Genomic DNA, 15,581 nt, shown 5'->3' on the forward strand with positions numbered 1-15,581 from the left:
ATACTGAATATGACTGAATATATTAGAATATAATTGCAATAGAATTTACAAAACAAATGAAAAATTGAAGAAGATTTGTTTTCGTTTAGTGTAAGTTACAAGATGATATCACTTTTAAAGTTTTGGCATTCTTGTTAAGTGAAATGAATACAACGTTTAGATCTTGTTGTGTTTTTATTTTACAGTTTTTTTACTGTAAATGTCTAGTACCCAAGTTCCCAAAATTTTGAATATATTAACAGTGCCTCTCTTTATCTCTCTTAATTTTATCTAATTGTCATTAAATCAACTACTGATTGTAATGGCAGTTCCTAACAATAAATAGTTGTTATATCTCTTGCAATTCCAATAAATCCTAGATAATCGTTAGTCAATATTGGTTGTAATTATCAACATAATACAATTATATCATAATAAAGCCCTGAGAAGAGCTGTGAATATACCCAGATATTATAGGAATAATTACTTACACCAAGATATGAGGAAAGACTCCAATCCCATGTTAAGTGTAGTAACTCTTGGATAATACTGAACTAGGACTCCGAATCAAGACTACCAAGCCGTACCACGTCTTATGTAATTTTGTAGTGAAGTGTATTAAATGGTAAAAACACTGAAAAGTGCTACCAAATGTTTTATTTGATCTTGGCAATTATTTTCACTTGCCTTCCACAGACATTAAAAAATCAAAATTTACTATTATTATTTATGCAAAATTAGTCTCGCTAAAACTCAGTAACAGGTAGACCAATTTGTCTAATTTTAACAGCATTAGCTCGCGATTCAGACGATTAAATATTGCAATAAATTATGCATACTACATAAAAATCTGGATTATCCACGGCCAATATCTGAATAAACAAGAAAATTAATAACAAGGGTTCGAAAATGAATGATTGATTGATTGATGAGGTGTTCATGTTTAGAAACCCAAGTCAAATGATACCAGAGTCACATGTAGCTTGTTTAATTAAAGACAGTTACACTACGTACGTTCATGCAACACTGATTCTTGATAGAAGTGGTTTTGTGCACCTTTTATTCCAAAGTTTGAACGGAAACGAAAAATATTAAGGCAATTACAGTTGCTATGGTAACAATCTTTTTAGAAGAATTTATAACTGCCATTCTAATTTAATCTCATATTTATAATTTCCAACATCAACCGCGGATGGTGAGAATTTAAAAGGATTTTAGAGATTAAAAAGAATTAAGTGGGATTGTAATGGCAAGCAGCTATACATTAAATTTCTCTCCGATAATTTTCGCGCATTACATAAAATTTTGTACAAGATTTTACACAAAAATTACACTAGGATGCCATCATCAAGTATCAACAGATCAAATATAGTCACGAAACTATGAAAGTGAAATAACAATCCTGTTACTTCGACCTTATATTCAACAAGGCATTCAAAATTGCCAATTTTCTAAAAAAGGCCTTAAAAATTAAATATCTAACTGAAATGTATGTTATTTTATTATTGGCTAACCTGCATTTTATATTTAAAATAATTTAATCACTAGTGTTAGATATTTAGATCGGAATAGAAAATACTCGAACGGTTTTAAGAAGTATATTATTAACAATTCTTTAAATAATAAAAATATAAACGAGGATAATGACCTATATTAAGTAAGGCAATAATTAATACAACAAACACGTAAATACGAAAAGGATTATTATAAGAGAGATGTGAACTGTTTGAGATGGTACCGAGGAATATATCTTCGATGTTTTTCTTTTCGTTTTCCAAGATGACCAGCTAAAACGAAATGGTCTTTTGCTGGTGTCGCTTCCAGTTCAGGAGAAGTAAGAATTTGATCCGATTGTTTTTGTGTTCTAAAGCGCCTAAGGAGAACCTCATACTGAGCGTGTTCATGAAGCTTTTCCCGAAAGGGTTGCCTGATTCTAGGTGGTTCCTCATAAACCATCGAGATTTTTTGGATTGGAACACTTGGAGTAATGCAAGTTATCTCTCGGAGACGTACGTGTACCACATCTGCGCTCCGTAGAGGCAAAATGCTGTGTCCGTAGACTGGACGGACCAACATCATGTACAGAGTCGCTTTTTAGGGGATTGAGAGTTTACTTTTTCTGCAAAGGAATGGAAATAGTAGGCGTTACACGCCATAGCGTTTGCAAATAGCGTGCTGAATTAGGGCTGACCATTGGAACCTGCGATCAAATTGGAGACCGAGGTATGATACCTTCTGGAGCCAGGTGATAGGGACTTTTTCAATTTGTAGGCGGTATGCGCGGAACTCCTTCTTGTGGTGGAACAGAATCGCCTGAGTTTTGCTCGGTTTAATCTACAGCCGCCGGTACGTGTACCACCTGGACCTGGAGTCTGTCGCGGATGGCGTCGGGACTGTAACCGGTGGTGGAAAAAGCTGTGTCGTCTGCATAAAATGCTGTGTGTGATTGCTTGGGAAATGAGAAATCAGCCATGTACAGGTTGAACAGGGTTGGGGCCAGTGGAACACTTTGCGGGACTCATGCCGAAGTTTGTTTTCCAGAAGAGACAGTAAATCAGGGAAATTAAGTCATCCGGGAGACCCAGTTGTTTTGCTTTAAAGATTTGACCGTTGTCCTATACTTGATCGAAAGCTTTGAATACATCTAGAAAGATGACTCCAGCTTTGCGGTTTTGAGCCCTGATGGATGATTGCTGCGACGTGAGCAAGAGCATATTTTCGACGTTCCCAAAGCTTCCTTCTGCAACCCATGCTAAGGACCATGGAGAGGGAGTAGCAGGTACCAGTCAAATGGCAGTGGTCCAATTATGGATCGCTAACCCTAGATATATATCTAGGAGAATCCATGGGTTTTAACTTAGTCTCTAGAGTAATAACGTTCGCGTGTTAATTCCGCTATTTTTTCTCTTAAAAACACTTCATCGCGCTACAAGATCAAATAGTTTGATCCCTTTGACTTTATATCCTACTTGAGTGTTATCCAAGAGTTGCAATACTTCGGAATCACTATTAACATGAGAATATTAATCTAGATTTCCTGAATAACAGTCAGCATCTGGAGGTCTCTGTGCAAATAATTATTTATAAAGTATCTGGGCACATTTGCGTTACCTATTCAGGCTTTGTTGTTATAAAATTGTGATGTTAGGTATTCGCTGTTGTCAGTAGCAAATATCGCAGTACCATCAGCAAATGGTGAAATTTTCTATTTGTTTTATCCATCCAGAATAACAGAGAACTCACATCATCATGATGTCGAATGTATTGCCTATTACAGTTTATAAATTAGTCTTAAGATCAGACTCCATATTTATTTTAATTTTATTGTAGTTAATAAGATACATTGCTCTCTGATGCCCCTAAAATTGCGGTATAAAAATTGGCTTATTGTCAAATATCTGGTTAGACAGATTAAAGGTTTTGGCACTTTGGTCATTTTGAGAAATTATGGCTTAGTATTTGTGATTACTCTGATTGAAAATTCCAAAGCCAGTAAATGGCCAGAGTTAGAAACAGATCGCGTTGCGAAACCGATTAATATAGAATAATTGCAGAAAATTTTATTTAAAGTTAAAAATAAATGAAAAATTAAAAAAATTGAATTTTGTTATATGATAAAGACAAAATAAACGAAAAGTCAAAGTTGATGCGGCCACATTGCGACGTTGTAACTATCAAAAACTTTGATACTGTTATTTTTGATTTTGTTTAAAAAAATTAAAATAAATCTCTAAAACTACAGAAAAACTCTCGAAAATTATTTGTACATACGAGAGTCACTATTTATATTTCGGGAATTGGCAACACTGTTGTAATATAAGTCCATCTGACCGTTCCATCGTAAAGTTTGACATTTTTGATGATATACGTATTGAGAACATTTTGTCGCACGGACGCTATTTGTTTATTTTATATTTAGTTGAAAGTTTCGTATCGGCAAAAAATGGAACGGAATCGTGAACATTTTCGTGGGATAATATTTTACGATTTTCGACGTGGATTATCACAACAAGAGTGCATCAATCAACTTAATTTGACTTTTGGCGATGAAGCTCCATCAAAAACCACCGTTTATCGCTGGTTTAATGAATTCAATCGTGGTCGTAGTTCGCTGTCAGACGAGTTTCGTAAAGGTCGTCCAAAATCGGCTGTTGTGCCATAAAATATCGATCCTGCCTGCGAAATGATTAAGCAAGACCGTTAGGTCACCTATTGTAAGATTGATGCATCCCTAAGTATTAGCTTTACCAGCATATATGCGATTTTATATGAACACTTTTAGCTGCGCGAAAGTTATGTTCGCGTTGGATCCCACACAATTTGACAATAGCTCAAAAAAGGCTGGTGTCGATTGGTACAAAGAAATGTTTAAGAAATTCAATTGCGGCGTTTCGAAACTACGTTTATAAAATCGTGACAGGTGATGAATCATGGATATATTCGTATGAGCCCGAAAGTAAGCAGCATGGGTGTTCCAAGATGAACCAAAACAAACAAAAGTTTGATTTGGTTCATCTTCAAAAAAGCACTTCGAAGAAAATGGTGGCCTGTTTCTTCGGGAAAACTAGTCATATTGCAACATCAGCCTCTAGAGGATCGTAGAACAGTAAATTCTGATTGGTACACAACCATTTGTTTACCAGAAGTCTTCGGTGAAATAAGGAAAACAAACAAGAGACGCCGGATTATGACAATGCGAGCCCTAACACATCGGTTCAAACAAGAGACTATTGGAGTACTCAAAACATCGAATTTGGCACCCAATGACTTCATTTTGTTCCCATTCGTGAAGAATAAACTGCGTCGTCAACGATTTTTATCGCTCGAAGAAGCTACTGAAGCGTTCAAAAATCATATTTTGAAGATACCTCATTCGGAATGGAAGAAATGCTTTTGACAATTGGTTTAAGCGTACACAGTATATCGATCATCGTGGCGTTTTTTTCCTATTCCCGAAATATAAATAGTGACCCTCGTATGTACATATATATATATATATATATATATATATATATATATATGAAATAAAAAATGGAAACATACGAACATACATATACGCAACATTTAAATGAAATAATATAAAAATGAGTACGTCGCACATACAAGCAAACATTATTTTTGTTAGTTTTATCTCGAGTTTGTAGCGAACAGTTTCGATATAACCACTAGCTGGCCAGTTTCCTTTTGATACTTTATCCTTATCGCGTGCGTTCGCAGCACAACGAGAGTGTACTTGATCACGTCCGCTTTCTTATCAGCTTTTTCTTTATGGTAAACAAAATGTAATTGGTTTCTTACGACCATCTAATTATTTTCCTTGTTCATGTAGTTATATGTTACTTTATTTAACTAGCACTATATGTTTCATGGTTGAGATTGTTTGGTGTCTTTATAGTTTTAATGAATGTGTAGCTTATATTGCCTTTTTTAATTAATCTCTTAGAACTTCAACAATGTGCCGATATATATTATTATTATATGATTATATGATCTGTATTATTATATGATTTCCATTATATAATATAACTATCCTGATATGTAGAAGATTATCACTTCGGTAAGTGATCTGCTGTAAAAATTTATAATCTAAATCTTATTCTAGATATTATTCTAACTTATTTTAAAGTCTATCCTAACTTATCCTGGAGCTAGAGCTTACGCATCACACTGTCACTGTCACGAGCACATTTAACTGTTTAGCGAGTGCATTGAGATGCACTATTAGTCTTTCAGAGTACTTTGCACTAACACTTCTAATCATACTCGTTATGGGTTCTAAGGGGATGGAGCGCTGAATCAGTTGGAGACGTAATATGGGGCATCGACGATGACTCGCAACACTTTATTCTGGAACCTCTAGAGGATAGCTATGTTGGATTTGCTAGTTGTATCGCACAGTTCAATACCATATGTCCAAATTGGCCTAAGTATTGACTTGTACAGTAAAACCTTGTTATCTGATGATAATTTAGATTTACGACCTATCAGCCAATACATTTGGTTTAGTTTAAGCCCAAGCTGTTTGCGTTTTATCACTATATGTTTTTCCATGTCAAACGTCGATCGAAATGCATTCCCAGATATTTAACGTTGTATGCTTGGGGAAGTTCATGATTATTCAATTTTACTGACGGACATGTTCTTCTACAAAGGATGAATGTCACATGGGTAGATTTTGTCTCATTTTCAGCAGATTTCAGCAGTTGAAAGTGCGTATGGGGCAAAAGCTTTTTCAATTTATCTTGCAGTCCAGTGTGCCACACCTTGTCGAAGGCCTGCGAAATATCGAGAAATGCAGCGGAGCAATATTTTTTATCGATTAAGTTTTTGTTAATTTGGTTGACTAATCTATATATTTGTTCTATTGTTCCGTGTTTATTACGGAAGCCAAATTGATGGCCTGGAATAACATTTCCCTCCTCTGCGACTATTTCAAGTACCTTAATGTATAGTTTTTCTAATAGTTTAGAGATCAGTAACAGGCTTATAGAACAATAAGAGGAGACGTTTTCAGATTTTTCGCAGGTTTAAGAATCATAATGATTTGAGACACTTTCCAACTGCTAGGAAAGTAATTAAGTCTTAGCATGGCATTAAACATGAATGTTATTAATTTGATGCACTTTTCTGAGGGCTCTTTTAAGATTCTTCCAGTAATTAGATTAAAACCATCATCAAAACTATCTTCTCTGATCTGCTCTTCTAGCAGACTTCCCATCCCCACCAAATGCTTATTTTAAAAGATGTTAATTTGGTCCGTATTCCTCTACGGATCTAATGTGTACTTTAAGTTTTACACCCAACCAGGTCAAACGGCCAAGGTTTTCCAAAATAAGCTCCTCAGTAGAATATTAAACGCTCCATGGTTTCTCAGAAATATTTAAATTCATAGGGAAACTGACACTCCAGAAATCAAGCACTTCATATCTCAATCATTCCACAAACAACAACTCAGCTCAAGTTCTTCTGAAAACGCGCTTGTTCGCGAGCTGGTCGACATGCTGGGAGCTTAGCACCGCGTCACCGCCAAGCTCCCCCCCTTTTCCAGGCTGAAACGACCTCATCCGTCGCTACAGTCATAACTTTTGCCCCCATACAACAGTATCCAGTTGTGTGTTAACTCAGGTTCGCGAATCAATAGAATCGCCGGACCCTCGTGCCCAATAACGGCTGCCCGATCAGCGGGTGCCATATCCCCAAATTTAATGCAGTAGCAGTAGCGATCCACAGGGGTCAACTGTGAGGCGCTTTTGGTTCAGTGTATTGGTAAGCCTAGAGGCAGTCCCACATAACCCGGTCCAACTTGTCACTTCAGAGCAAGTCTCCGCGACCAGGTATGCGTCATGCATTCCACCGCCTGGTTTTTAGGCCAGAACAAAAAAAAAGGTTAAAAAAAACCAGGAGATTGTTTAGAATTAATTTCTTTATGTATTGTTTGTTTTACTTCCTTAACAGTAAATTTCTCATGTGGCAGATCCATTTGAAGCGGAGTGTTAAGAATTGGCATGACTTTTTTAAACTTTTTTGCCAAATTTGGAGTCAATAAAAAGGAGCTATTAAACACCTAAGTGATCATACACATGGGAAGGTTATTTACTAGCCATTTAATCCATGGCCATCTCTTCCATAATGAATTACACGATATGCACCTAAATTGTAATCAAATAAAATAATTAATATAAAGCCACGCCATACAAAATCTTAATTAATAGGACTATTACATAATAAACTGATCCGAAATAATTATTTGTTTGGTAACTGATAAAAATGAACGGTATTTTCGGTTCAAAATAATCATTAAATATGTAAATAATGTCGTAAATTACAATTCTAAATATAGGTAGTACGAAGTACGCGAATATATTATGTCGAATGTTTTATGTTTATGAACTATTGTTCGAATGAGAAATAATTCGCAATTTATTTAACTAATAAATATGGTAACATTTTTAGGTTAATATAGTCCTGATAAACAGGCAGATTTTCGATCAATAATTCGTTTCATAGGAATTTGGTTGAATTATCCGCAACAGAAGAAAATAGCATAGTTGACTTTCTTAACACTCCGTTTCTAATAAAGGAAATGAAACAAACAATTGTCTAAGAAATCAATGCTAAAGAAGCTCCTGGTTTTGACCTAATTGTGCCAAAAAAGTGCATCAAATTAATAACATTCATATTTAATGCCATGCTAAGACTTAATTACTTTCCTAGCGCTGGGAAAGTGGCTCAAATCATTATGATTCCTAAACCTGGGAAAAAATTAGAAGACGACTCCTCTTATCATCCTATACCATTTTACCTATGATCTCTAAACTTTTTGATTATACATTAACAAAGTCAAAATAATCCCAGAAGAGAGAAATATTATTCCAGATCATCAATTTGGCTTCCGTAATAAACACGGAACAACAGAACAAATACATAGATTACTCAACCAAATTAACAAAAACTTAAACGATAAAAAATATTGAATATTGTAATACAAAAAATAATATCGATAATATAATTTCGATACAGGGTGACGAATACACTGATCTACATCCAATATATTCGGGTGTTCCGCAGAGCCGTTTTCTTTGCCCATTGTTATATCTATTATATACAGATGAACTACCGAGCTCAAGAAACATCACTGTTGCAACATATGCTGACGATACATTGGTTTTATCATTACACGAGAATCCAATATCAGCCATGACAAACGTCCAACTTCATCTTAACAAAATCGAATTGTGGTTGAAAAAGTGACGTATCAAAGCAAATGGGACAAAATCTATTCATGTGACATTCACCATTTGTAGAAGACTTGTCCCTCAGTAAAAATGAATAAATATAAACTCCCGCAAGCAGACAACGTTAAATATCTGAAAGTGTTACGAGTCATCGTCGATACCCCATATTAGGTCTCCAACAAGCTAATTCAGCGCGATATCCCTTTAGAACCCATAATGAGTATGATTCGAAGTGTTAGTGCGAAGTACTCTGAAAAACTATTAGTGCATCCCAATGCACTCGTTAAACAGTAAATGTGCGCGATGACAGTGTACAAGCTCAGTTGCAAACTACCCTACGAATTGATTAATAGACACATAGAGTGAAATTTAATAATCTCTAGGATAAGTTAGAATAGTCTTTAGAATAAGTTAGGATAGGCTTTAAAATAAGTTAGAATAGAATCTAGAATAAGATTTATATTATAAATTTGCACAACTGATCACTTACTGAAGCAATCTTCTACATATCAGAATAGTTATATTATATAACGGAAATCATATAATAATACTTATTACCCACGGGCAGATTTTTGAACTTTTAAGAGATTACTAAAAAAGGAATTTGGTTCTCTTTAATAGGGTATATCATCACCACGAATTACAAAGATGTAATAAGAACCAAGCTAGAAGAGCTGAGAAAGAACGTTTGTTTGTTTTTTAACAAGGTAATCTAGAAAAGTGTTTTTTAATTTATTATATACTTACCTACTTATCTATTTACAATATTCTTTTAACTACTACCAAGGGATTACTTTGAAGGAAAGAAGTCGGTTTTAGGTATTAGCTAAATTGTGTGGATATAGTTGAATATGAAATACGTGTAGTAGATAGGTTTGTTGCGTCTTTATATATAAAGACGCGTTTAATTATATACGATTTACACGTCGACGGGGAATAGTTCTTTCTTCGGTGGGTAAGATAGTTCCGATGTCCTCGATGTAATTAGTTGTAGTCTTTGACAGTTATAGAAAGTTAGGTTACGGTTAGGTTTTTTATATAAGCTGAAAAACAGAAAGCATTGTAAAAAGGTGTAAAACGAGAATGTAAACGTTTAAGGTAACATGTGCAGTGTGTAGAAAGTGTGTACAGTATAAGTGAATACAGTCTATAAACAGTTCAAAATATAGTTTATTATTTGGTGAACCGAAATCGCGGGTTAAACGCGCCAACAAGGTTAAATAAGGTTTTTATTTATTTTTATTTGCTTATTAGAATGATTATTATGTACATATTTTACTTTGTGTTAGAAATCTAAGTTAGTTATTTTTTTATTTTTAGTGAGTTAATTATTTATTTTTCAATTTTTTTATTTTTTTGTTAATTTTTTTTATTACTCTTTGTGATTCCACAATCTGCCCTATTGGCAATAAGTATTTCTTATGTCTATATTGTATATACATGGCATGTAGAAAATCATTTCATTAAGCAATCTTCTGTATAAAATATTATCTTAATTAATTAGTCTTATTCTAAAGCTTATTCTAAAGTCTACATATGTCCAGTAATCAGATCAGGTGGTGTTAAACGTTTTAGTCTACGCACTTCACTATCACGTCGCATATTTAGCTGATTAGCGAGTACGTTGGGATGGACTGACACTCTTTCGAAGTACTTCACACAAACACGTTGAATTATACTCGTTAAAGGTTCGAGAGGAATATCGCGTTGTATCACTTTATTTGAAATATAGTACGGAACATCAACAATGGCACGCAACACTTTATTTTGGAACCATTCAATGATGGATATATTAGATTTGCTAGCGGTACCCCATAGTTGAATTCCATATGACCAAATTGGCTTGAGTATAGACTAATACAGCAATACCTTGTTATCTAATGATAACTTGGATTTGCGCCCGATGAGCCAATACATTTGATACAATTTAAGTCCAAGTTGTTTCCGTTTAGAGAGTATGTGCTTCTTCCTGGTTAGGCGTCGATCTAAGTGTATTCCAAGATATTTAACATGCTCTGCTTGGGGGAGTTGATGTTGATTGATGTTCACTGGTGGACATGTTCTTCTACGCAGGGTAAACGTTACATGCGTGGATTTGTTTCATTGGCTTTAATGCGCCATGTCTTCAACAATAATTGTATTTGCTCCAGGTGGATTTGTAGATTTGTTGATGCTGTGACTGGATCTTCATGGGATGCTAAGATTGCTGTATCGTCTGCGTATGTTGCCAGAGTAGTTATTTTTATGGTGGGCAGATCGGCCGTATACAGAAGATGCAGTACTGGACCCAGTACACTACCTTGCGGAACTCCTGAATATATGGGGTTTAATTCGGTATGTTCATCGCCTTGATTTACAATAAAATGTCTATCAGTGAGATACGACTTTAGTAACTGATAGTCCGGATGAGGGAGAAGTTTCTTTAGTTTAACCTGCAAGCCCCTATGCCATACTTTGTCAAAAGCCTGAGATATGTCTAGAAAAGCGGCCGAACAATATCTTTTGGCATTTAGGTCAGTGTTTATTTAGTTCACAAGTCGATGCACTTGCTCTATAGTCCCATGCTTATTGCGAAAGCGAAACTGATGTTCTAGAATAACTTTTCTTTTTTATATTATATAATTTAGCTCCTTTATGTATAATTTCTCGAAAATTTCGAGATTATTGGTAATAAACTTATAAGTCGGTGTTAAAAATAATTTTTTTTATGAATTATCATGATAATTTGCTGACTAAATGCAATAATCTACGTAGAATTATAAATTTATTATCGAACAGCATTCTAATTATATCTATAAAGTAAGTAATATATCTATAAAGCTATATGTCTAGACTTCTCTAGATGTGAGACACATTCTCTTGACACCCTGTCATCATATATTGTCTTTCAGGGACATATTTATAAAAATTCTATTTGATTTTTCCGAAATGATTTAACACAACATCTTTTTGTTGCAAAAAAATTTTAAAAATTATTCCATAAATATTTATTTAAAATATTCCGATATAAAGTATGTTGCCATATAAGTTTCTCAAATATTCAGCTGAACCCACGGAAATAGTTATAGTAAACACAAAAAAACAAACAAACTCCAATGTACAATGAAAACAGGCGTGAATTTGCCGCTAAATCGTGTAGCTTGTTTATCTGCACTGTCAAGGCCGGTTATTTTTATTCCTGCAACATACGAATCGCAATATTTTCTACAGCATTAAAATTTAGTCGATAAATACTTTAAAAGTCGTAGCTGAATAGAATAATTTATTTTATTCATTTTTATATATAAATTGGTATATTATATATCTCATTAAAAGCTAAAGAAAACTTAAGAAGTGAATAAAACGAATTTATCAAAACTTACTTTTATGTTATAATGGCTGCAAATTTATGATCCATGTTATTCTGGGAAGTGAACAAGATATACTATATGATATAGTTATGCTTTCCCCTACTCATTAATTTATTATAGATGCTTGTAAAAATTTAATAAAATTTATAAGAATATTACAAAACCTATATTTTTTATTGGTAATAGAACAAGCGAAACGCAGACTATGGTATACTATATATTAATGAAACAACATTGCAAAATGTAACTAAAATGAAACTATGAATAAAAATTATAATATATTCTAGATATGACAATATCAACATTACCAGGCTAAGGTAACTTTTAAGTTGACATAATAGCATAAACATAATGTAAAATGTAACTAGTTATTCAACACTGTTTGGTAAGGTATGTTAATATTAATATAATAGTCCCTAGTGGTCATTAAAAAATGTGTTGATAATATTGTATATCTTTAGAGGGATATACGAGGTACATTTAGAGCACATACAAAAAAAAGATGCAAAATATATCATCAATACTATGTGAATATATCGATGCTGTACTTACTTAACAATATTGAAATATGACAATGTTTTGTTTCTTTGATTTTCATTAATATGTTCAGTACCTCAGTTAAAGCCGGCTTGGTGGCGCAGTGGTAAAGGCAATAGGATTGTCCTCCTACTGTCGCGATAGCCGCGGGTTCGAATCCTGCTGGAGTATGGTCGTAAATTTATGTTTGTGGTTGTTTAATATTTGTGATTATCTTAGGCAAGAGTGTAAAATCCGACATGGGAAATGATCCCAGTCACGCCAGTAACCAGGCTGGGTAAGACCGGATGTCTTCTGGGATGATTTCTAAGTTGGTTACTAGCCAGTAGGTTGGCTTAATGCCGAGGACCGTGGTTCGGAGCCTAAGTTAAGTAGTAGGTCTAGTCCAGAAAAACCCATAGTTGGTAAAAGGAAACTTTAAAATATATAAAAAGAAACTGTATTAAGGCTTTTAATTAAAATTTTTAAAGTTATCTAGTGAAGAAGAAATACGTATTAAATATCTATTGATACAATTGTTATTTTATTTTATTTTGAGTTAAATTTTTCAACTTTTACTTATCCTAACATATTGATTATTGTAAGCGCATTATCATGAATTGCTTTTCAAAGAGAAACAAACAATATCGTAAAATTTTCTTCTCAACGAAATACAACGAAAACGTTCTACATAACCAGGCTAAAATTGAATTCCAATTATTTATAATTCCATGTATTTATCATATATCAATCTTGTTCACTTCCCTGTAGTCTTATTTGAAGAGTCTTTTGCATATACTAGCCATACGAGGATAAATAGAATCAATACAGTGATGAGATTCCAAAAAGTTATTTAGTTTTACTTACATATTCAAGTAGCTATTATTTTTATAATGGGTACAAAGTAAACCCCGCTGTTTTACAAAATATTGCAATAGTGGGTGCTCAAGTGTGGCTTTTTTGGAAAAATTGGAGCAGGTAACATCAAGCTGATGAAGCTTCATGAGCAGACGGAAGAAAGGCATGGCAAGATAATCTTGTATATGTCTATATAAGGTTCTTGAAGTTAAAATGTCTTTTGTTTGTACTTTTTAGTAGACAATATTAGGGAGGCAAAAAAATCAAAACATAACTAAAAAACAAAAAATAAACATTATCAATCATAAAGCCAATTTTATTTTAAAATGTCCTAAAATACATAGTAACAAAGTAATGAAAATATGCAGCAGTTAAAATGAAACAAACTACATAATTTCCATAGACGGAATACATAGGACGAATAGAAGAAATTATGAATTATTAACAGTAATTTTGTAAACATTTCAAAGCTTTGATAAATATTAAGGTATTTTAACGATTAATGCAATAAGATATATGACTATATAACATACTATTCTTTGTGCCTTGTATCAATTGTTGTAATTGTAAATTGTTGTAAATTATTATCAACAATAATTATTGTGGTTATTTACTTTATAGATCGGAAATTAATACTTTAAATAATTGGTAATTTATTATTTACATTCCTTTAATATATATTTCTAAATTGTAAAAAATTGTTGTTGTTTCAACATTGTTTTAGTTATTATTCCCAGTTGAAACATAAAAGTTTATAAAATAAAAGTAAATAAAAATACTAAAAATACATATATACTTATATTTGGCGCTCTGAAGTTCTTTCAGTTCTAAAAATAATGTTACTTATGATTCTTTTGTTAGAACGTTCAGTGGTGTAGTAATTTAAACGTATTAATACTTAGTTGATAATTGAAACTTAATGGAAATTAAATTTAATTAAATGGAATTTCACAAAAGTTAGTGACTATTAGTGCTTGAAGTAGTTTGCATATATTTTAATATTTTTAATATACAGACATATATTACCTTAATTAATATTATATATCAAATATATTTCTGATCTTATGTTAAATATATCGTCAAACCAGTTTTAGTAGTATAACATATTATTTTAAAATTATTCTCTTTACTATATTATACTTAACTTAATAATTCGAGGTTGAATTTAGACTACTATGCTTTTTTTTCTTTTTCTTTTAGCAGATTGACCATCTAGTACCAAATGGACTTCGGCTGATGTCGCTTCAGGTCCGGTATATGATTGTTTTGTGGGCGACGGAGACCCTGGGTTACGACTGGGACTGTCGTAGTTTGTTTGCTGTCGGGGTTTGTGGACGGGTAGCGATTTTATCAAGGTATTTTCGTGTTTTAAGTTTCCTATGAAGAACCTCACACTGAGCATGTGTATGAAATTTTTCACAAACGGGATGCCTGAGGGGGGATATATATTGGCGTTCCTCATAAACCTTGGGGCATTGAGTAACGCGCGGACTATTTTGGATTGGAACACTTGTAGTAGTTCAAGTGGTCTTTCCGAAACATACCTGTACTATACCTGTGCTGCGTTGAGGCAGACTGAACGGACTAGCATTTTTTACAGCGTCGCTTTCTGTGGGATTGGAAGTTTGCCTTTTCAGCAGAGTAGTGGAAGAGTATAGTAGTAAGCTCTACACGCCATTTCCTTTGCAAATGGCGCACTGAATTTGGGCTGACCATTGGAATCTGCGGTCGAGCTGGAGACCGAGGTATGAAACTTTCTGAAGCCATGGGATAAGGACTTTATCGATTTGAAGGCGATAGGCGCGGAACTCCTTCTTGCGGTGGAACAGAATAGCCTGAGTTTTGCTCGGGTTTATCTGCAGCCGCCAGAATTTGTACCACGCTATCGCTTGGTTCAGCTGTACTTGGATATTAGTATCAGGGATATTAGGTCATTCGGTAGACCTAGTTGTTTCGCTTAAATATTAGGCCATGGTGCCATACTTGCCAGTTTTTCGACCTCTTATCAGTACTTGATGAGGATGCAGCTTAATGGAGGCATGAGTGTTTGGCGCGGAAACAGAATTGTTCGTTCGGGATTATGTGATGTGCGTCTGTGAAATCGTTTAAAGCGTTTAATATCACTTTTTCGGCAAATTTGGGG

The sequence above is a fragment of the Rhynchophorus ferrugineus genome, unplaced genomic scaffold, assembly GCF_030347505.1.
Source record: "Rhynchophorus ferrugineus isolate W39M unplaced genomic scaffold, kcgeb_rfMv2 rfM11, whole genome shotgun sequence".
Taxonomy (NCBI): domain Eukaryota; kingdom Metazoa; phylum Arthropoda; class Insecta; order Coleoptera; family Curculionidae; genus Rhynchophorus; species Rhynchophorus ferrugineus.